Here is a 6000-nt window from a genome sequence, read left to right as displayed (position 1 = left end):
ATATGATAGAATAGACTAGATAGTTTTAAAGTAAATAATAATAAAGTAGAAGAAAACGTGATAGATTTCATATTACTAAATATTTGATGTGTGCTAAATACTCTCTTAGATAATTAATACATATGTTGTCCTATGGGATGTTTGAAATGAATTAAATAATATCAGAATGAGATAATATATGTGTGTGACAATATTACCATTTCATCAAAATCATAATATATATATATATATATATATATATATATATATATATATATATATATATATATATATATATTGAAATTAATTCAGAATCTGTTTCTAAACTTTATAACATTATCTTTTAAAATTATATGAAAAATTATCTTCAATATTCCTTCTTGAATTTTATACATCATTTCATTTTTAAATTTTAAAAATTAAATAAAGTTCAACTGAAAGATTAATGACACAATGAACATTAAATATTTAATAAAATATTATAATGTAATTATAACATATTTTAAACAACCGATATGATTTTTTTATCATAATATAATATTTATAAATTCTATTATTTTATTTTTTGAAATAATGTTTGAATATTTTTCTAATTAATAATATATTTCAAATTTATACTAGACTAACTCAACTCCCTTTAATTTTCAGGATGCACTAGACTAACTCAATAGGATAAGCTGATCATAATAAGAAAAAGATACCTACAAAAATATTTTTTATTAAAAAAAATGTAAATGTGGCATATATTTATGATTTATCTATGAGAGAAAGAAAAAACATATTTTAAAATATAAAGACATAAGAATGTAATTTAAATACGTATCAAGATATAAACGAATATATAATTTATTCGTTTTTTGTTGTTGAAATGTATGCTTGGTCTCCTAATTAAGAAGTTCTACTTATTTTAATTTCTTTTGTAGCTAGTTTATAGTTTGACATCCTTGGCAGATAGCTTTGCCAGATGTTAGGTAATGGCGTGAGTACATGCATTAATTGTACAAGGAAATATTGAAAACAAGGTATTGTACTTCATGATCTGACTCATATTCGAAGGTGATAATCCAATTAACAAGAAGCGTTTTGAAAAAAATAGTTGATTTAAGCAAATGGTCTTAAGCTATTGATTAATGCAGGATGTGATTTTTTTTTAATTAGCAGAAAACACGTCTCCAGGCTATGGGTAAATCTCCAACACGCACTAAAATTTAAAAAATTCTATACATGGACAACTAAAATATATATATATATATATATATATATATATATATATATATATATATAGCAGTTGTATATATGCAAGAATTTGTTAATTTATTTTCTTCATGATAAATATTTTCTTTAAGAATTAATTTTTAGTTATTTCCCTACGACACATTCAAAATAGGAGTTGATGTAGATCAATCTGCCAGATCAGAATGATGAAGCCTCTCCATTAGACGGCCTGCATAACGTGTGAAACATTAGGTTAGGTTATTATAGATATATAATATGTCTGTAAGGAGAAATATGAGATAAATAATAATGTTATATGCCTTCCGAAAAAAAATGAGATGATGTTATATGAATCATATAATTCATTTGTGGTTATCTTAATGACATTCGTCATTTCATCTGTTAAGTGTTCATCTATTTTAAAGTTAAGTACAAACGATTTTGATAAAAATTACTTAATGGCATTCGTCATTTCCTCTATTTAGTGTTCGTCTATTTTAATTATTGAACGTAACTAAGATGTATACTTATAGTAACTTTAATCAGAATTTTTTCAATAGAACTTATTCACCGTGATGAGAAGAATTGATTCCAAGGTAAAACAATATATGAGGCCTGAGTTGGAAAAATAAATAATATTAGCACAATCGAAAAGTAATACCTAATCTAGTAAATGTTTTTCCCAAAGAATGAAGCAGCTTATCAATACTTTTTTTAAACATTCATTTTTCACGTGTAATGAAATGGAATATGGGGAATGGGATGGAGGATAAAACTTGTCAACATGCAAATTAATTATTTTTTTTCCATTCGTTCCATGTGTTTTACGTTTTTCTCGCTGCAAAACCACTTTCATACGAATTCCAAAATAATATTGGTCTCCCTCCCTCTTATATAACATTTTAATTGGATTATGAACACATATTTGACTATTTTTTTAGAGGACATATTTGACTATTAACGTTACGGAATAATGTAAGGACTTAAAATCATTAATTAAATAATTTGTTATAATTAAATAGTTTGTTATGTTTGTGCATATCTTTAACCATAATCTTAATGGTTGGCCTGTCAATCAATAACTTCGATTTTAAAATTTATTCTCTAAATAAATCAGTTGCATAACACATGCTGACATGCATGTCTTTGTGAATCAATTGCTTTGCACTCCATGCAGCTCCATTTTGTGTTAACTTCACCACGTACAAAATCAACGGGTACGGAAAGATTCATATATATATAGAAGTTGAGAGAAAGAGAGAGGAATTTAGGAAGGTCCAAAATTTTCCAGTAGTAATAACTCCAATCTACCAACAACCATGGTTAATATAAATGATGTCAATTTATATCTTATCTCTTCGTCGTGATCCAAAATTCGAATCTTAAATTTAAATATAAAATAAATTATATTGAATACTTATCTTATTTGTGTTGATAATTTTTAATAAAGATTAGTCATTATTTTTAATAGAAATATACTTTATATCAATACAATGATGGAATAAAAAATCAATTTTATTTTAATTTTTATTTTGTTCAATTTAGGTGATGACGTCAAAATAGGCAAAATCAAAGACTGCATAGATTATTTTAGCCCAATTAATGATTTTGAACTTAAGTTTTGAATATATAATTTTGTTAAATATTTTCATAAAAAATTATCTTTTATAAATGTTTCTAAGTTAAATAGGACTGTGTAATGTTCTCTATATAACAAAAAAAAATATGACCAATGTTAAAAAGAAAAAAAATTACTAATATGGTTGGATCTTAATTTACTGTATAAGAAAATGGTTGTATCTTGTAGTAATTAATTTGATTACTTATTCTTAAATAATCTTCTAAAAAAGTCTTAAATAAATAATAAAGTTAACCCAAATTCCTATATTTTTTTAAGAAAAAAAATCTATTTATCAACCTGTTACTAATTCAAGTAGAATAAACTCAAAACTTTTTAAGTAAAATTTTATATTCAAACATTGTAAATAAAAAAATATAATTAAAAAAAGAAATTTCATTAATATAATAAGTTAATTAATTAAATTCTTTAACAAATAATAATTATCAACAAAATTAATAGATATCATGAAAATCCTATAACTGTATCCTATCACTAAACTAATTTTTATTGTAACCTAAAAAAAATATTTTTTATTGTCGATGTAGTTTTTTTTTTTACTCATTATGGTCGATGTAGTGAAACAAAATCTAGCCGTCACAAATATCACTTCTCCTAACGCACAGAAAATTGTCACGAAAGGTACTTTTCAAAAGCCAGTCACCGTCAGGAAAAATTGGATATACATATTGGCAACTCTGGCCATCAACACTCAAAACAAAGCAAATGGCACTTTCGTTGTTGAGGGGTTAAGTTTATTGACCAGAAAATTAAAGAAACAAATTTAACAATTTTATAATTTATAATACGTGTCTTGTTTTGTTATAATCTCAATTGTTAAATTTCAAATTATTAGCTACAGTTTCTATATTTTTCAAATAAATCACACACTTTATAATTTTATTTTTTACAGTTTATGCTCATATTGTCATAGTAACCTCATTCAAAGACCATAGCATGCTGCATGCAAGATATTATTTATTTGGTATTGAAAGCATGCAGGATATAACATTGCAAACTAGATTTTTCTTCTTCTTTTTTTCTTTCTTTTAAACTACACTTTTAAATCTTTTACTGTGTCATTTTAACCCCTCAGAAAAAAAAATCTAAAATCATCTCTTACTTTTCTTAATTGTTATAATTAAGTGGTTGTAAAAAAAAAAAACTAGTTATAATTAAGTCTTTCTTAAATCCTTAAGTTCTCTCTTTATATTCAAAATATCTATGGATCAAATTTTTAGTTGTTAGTTGTTATCAATAAATATTAATTATTAATTTATTAGTTTTTTAAATCAAAAAATTTGAACTTACAACGTATTTCTTCCTCCTTCACTCTTTATCATCAAACCAACATTATATCTCTTAGAAAAACAAACAATCTCTTATTCCCTGTGTTGCTTTTAAATTGTCAATTTTTTTAGAATTTCTATTTTATTTATATGTGATTTGTAAAGTTTAATATCACATTAATTATTTTTTTAAAGTTAATTACTCTTTTGTTAGTTATACCTTTACTCGTCTCCTAATGTTTAATTAATGTATACATATATTTATTGTGGAGTGAAAAAAAAATATGAAATCTCACAATTGCTTTATTAGAATAAAAAATATTTATTGCTTTTTTTTTTTATTTCTTCACAACAACCTTAAAAGAAAGTTAAAAAGGAATACAGGGATTAATATTTTTTTTACTGGACCTAACAAGAATTTTTAGAGAGCCAAAAGTCACACGTTATCCATAGCTGAAAGATATAATAAGTGAGATTAAGTCTTTATTTTTTTTTTTTAGGAGGAGATTAAGTCTTTTATTTGTTTTATTGTAAACTTTACAAATTATTTGCAACATCACAAACAATCAAACTGTAATAAGTTAATTACATGCATATGCCGGCACTAAGAGAAGGAAAAATAATAAATGAAACTAAAAAATAGATACATGGCAAAAATATATAAAGACTACGACACCAATAAACAAAGTTGAGTTCTCTTAAGAAAGAAAGCATAACATGTCTTCAACTTATTTTTCAGCATCATAATTGGTTAAAACTGCTAACGAAATAAGTCGGTGTGGTAATTTTTGTGTTGATCTTTTCTAGCATGCTAGTACTACCTACTGTCCCATATGATTGAGGGTGTCATCTTTTTTCTTTTTCTTTTTTTTAACTATCATAAATATTGATGCTTAATATTTATTAATTTTATTAATAATTAATCTTTATTAAAGAATTTTGTTAATTATCTTTATTCTTAGTAAATATTTTTTCTTAATCACATTTTTTTATTTATAAGACTCATTCTAAATCTTATTTAAGGGACTAAGTCCGTACCATTTAAACTAATAACTTGATGTCATCTCTTATTTAATCACTATTTTGATTAGAAAATAAATATTATCATTCTTATTCATTTTATCCTTGAAATGTTCACCTTAGTATCAAATTCTTATTCATTTTAATCTAATGGGTTGACATTGTAGTTAGGTACCTTAAGCTCACATATTGTGAGAACAATCTATACGGGAAATCCAATGTTCAATCTATGTGATATACGAAAATCCTTCAAGCTGTCTAACTTTTTATATATATATAAAATCATGCTTTCTAATTATTGTTTGAACTTTTTATTTAAGGTCACAAATATATGATGATGATGCTGATATAGCTGCCCACAATAACTCAAAATGTTTTTTTTTTATCATTTTCATATGTATTTACCGTATTTTATCTATTTTACATTTTAGTTTTGCTTATTTAATTCTCTATTTATCAAACGTTTTGCCTGTTTTAATTATTTTTCCTATTTTTTTTATAAGGGAAAGTACCTACCTAAAATGCACCCGTACAACATTCAAGTCAGAGAAGCATGCACTAGCCCAAACGAAAAGATAGGCGGAACATTCTTTTAGCAAAGCCCGATAACCTAAAAGGTCCTTGCCATTCCTACAATCCTTATTGCTAAGTTCACTCCCACCCGGTATAAAAACATTGAAATTTCCTAAGCTACCCCAACTCTTTCCCCTCCCCAACCTCCCCATCATTTCTCCTTTCTTACTTACTCCTCTCCTCACCCCTTTCCTTTTCTTTAACTACCCTTTTCTTGGAAGCCTTAGGACGTTACCATCGTTGCATGCCACTATAAGCCCCCCATCATTGAACTTTGAGAGTTTGAATTTTTGTGTGTGTTTGTGA

This window comes from Glycine max, chromosome 2, assembly GCF_000004515.6.
Source record: "Glycine max cultivar Williams 82 chromosome 2, Glycine_max_v4.0, whole genome shotgun sequence".
NCBI classification, from domain to species: domain Eukaryota; kingdom Viridiplantae; phylum Streptophyta; class Magnoliopsida; order Fabales; family Fabaceae; genus Glycine; species Glycine max.
The sequence above is the reverse complement of the archived record's forward strand: the minus strand, read 5'-3'. Positions refer to the sequence as shown.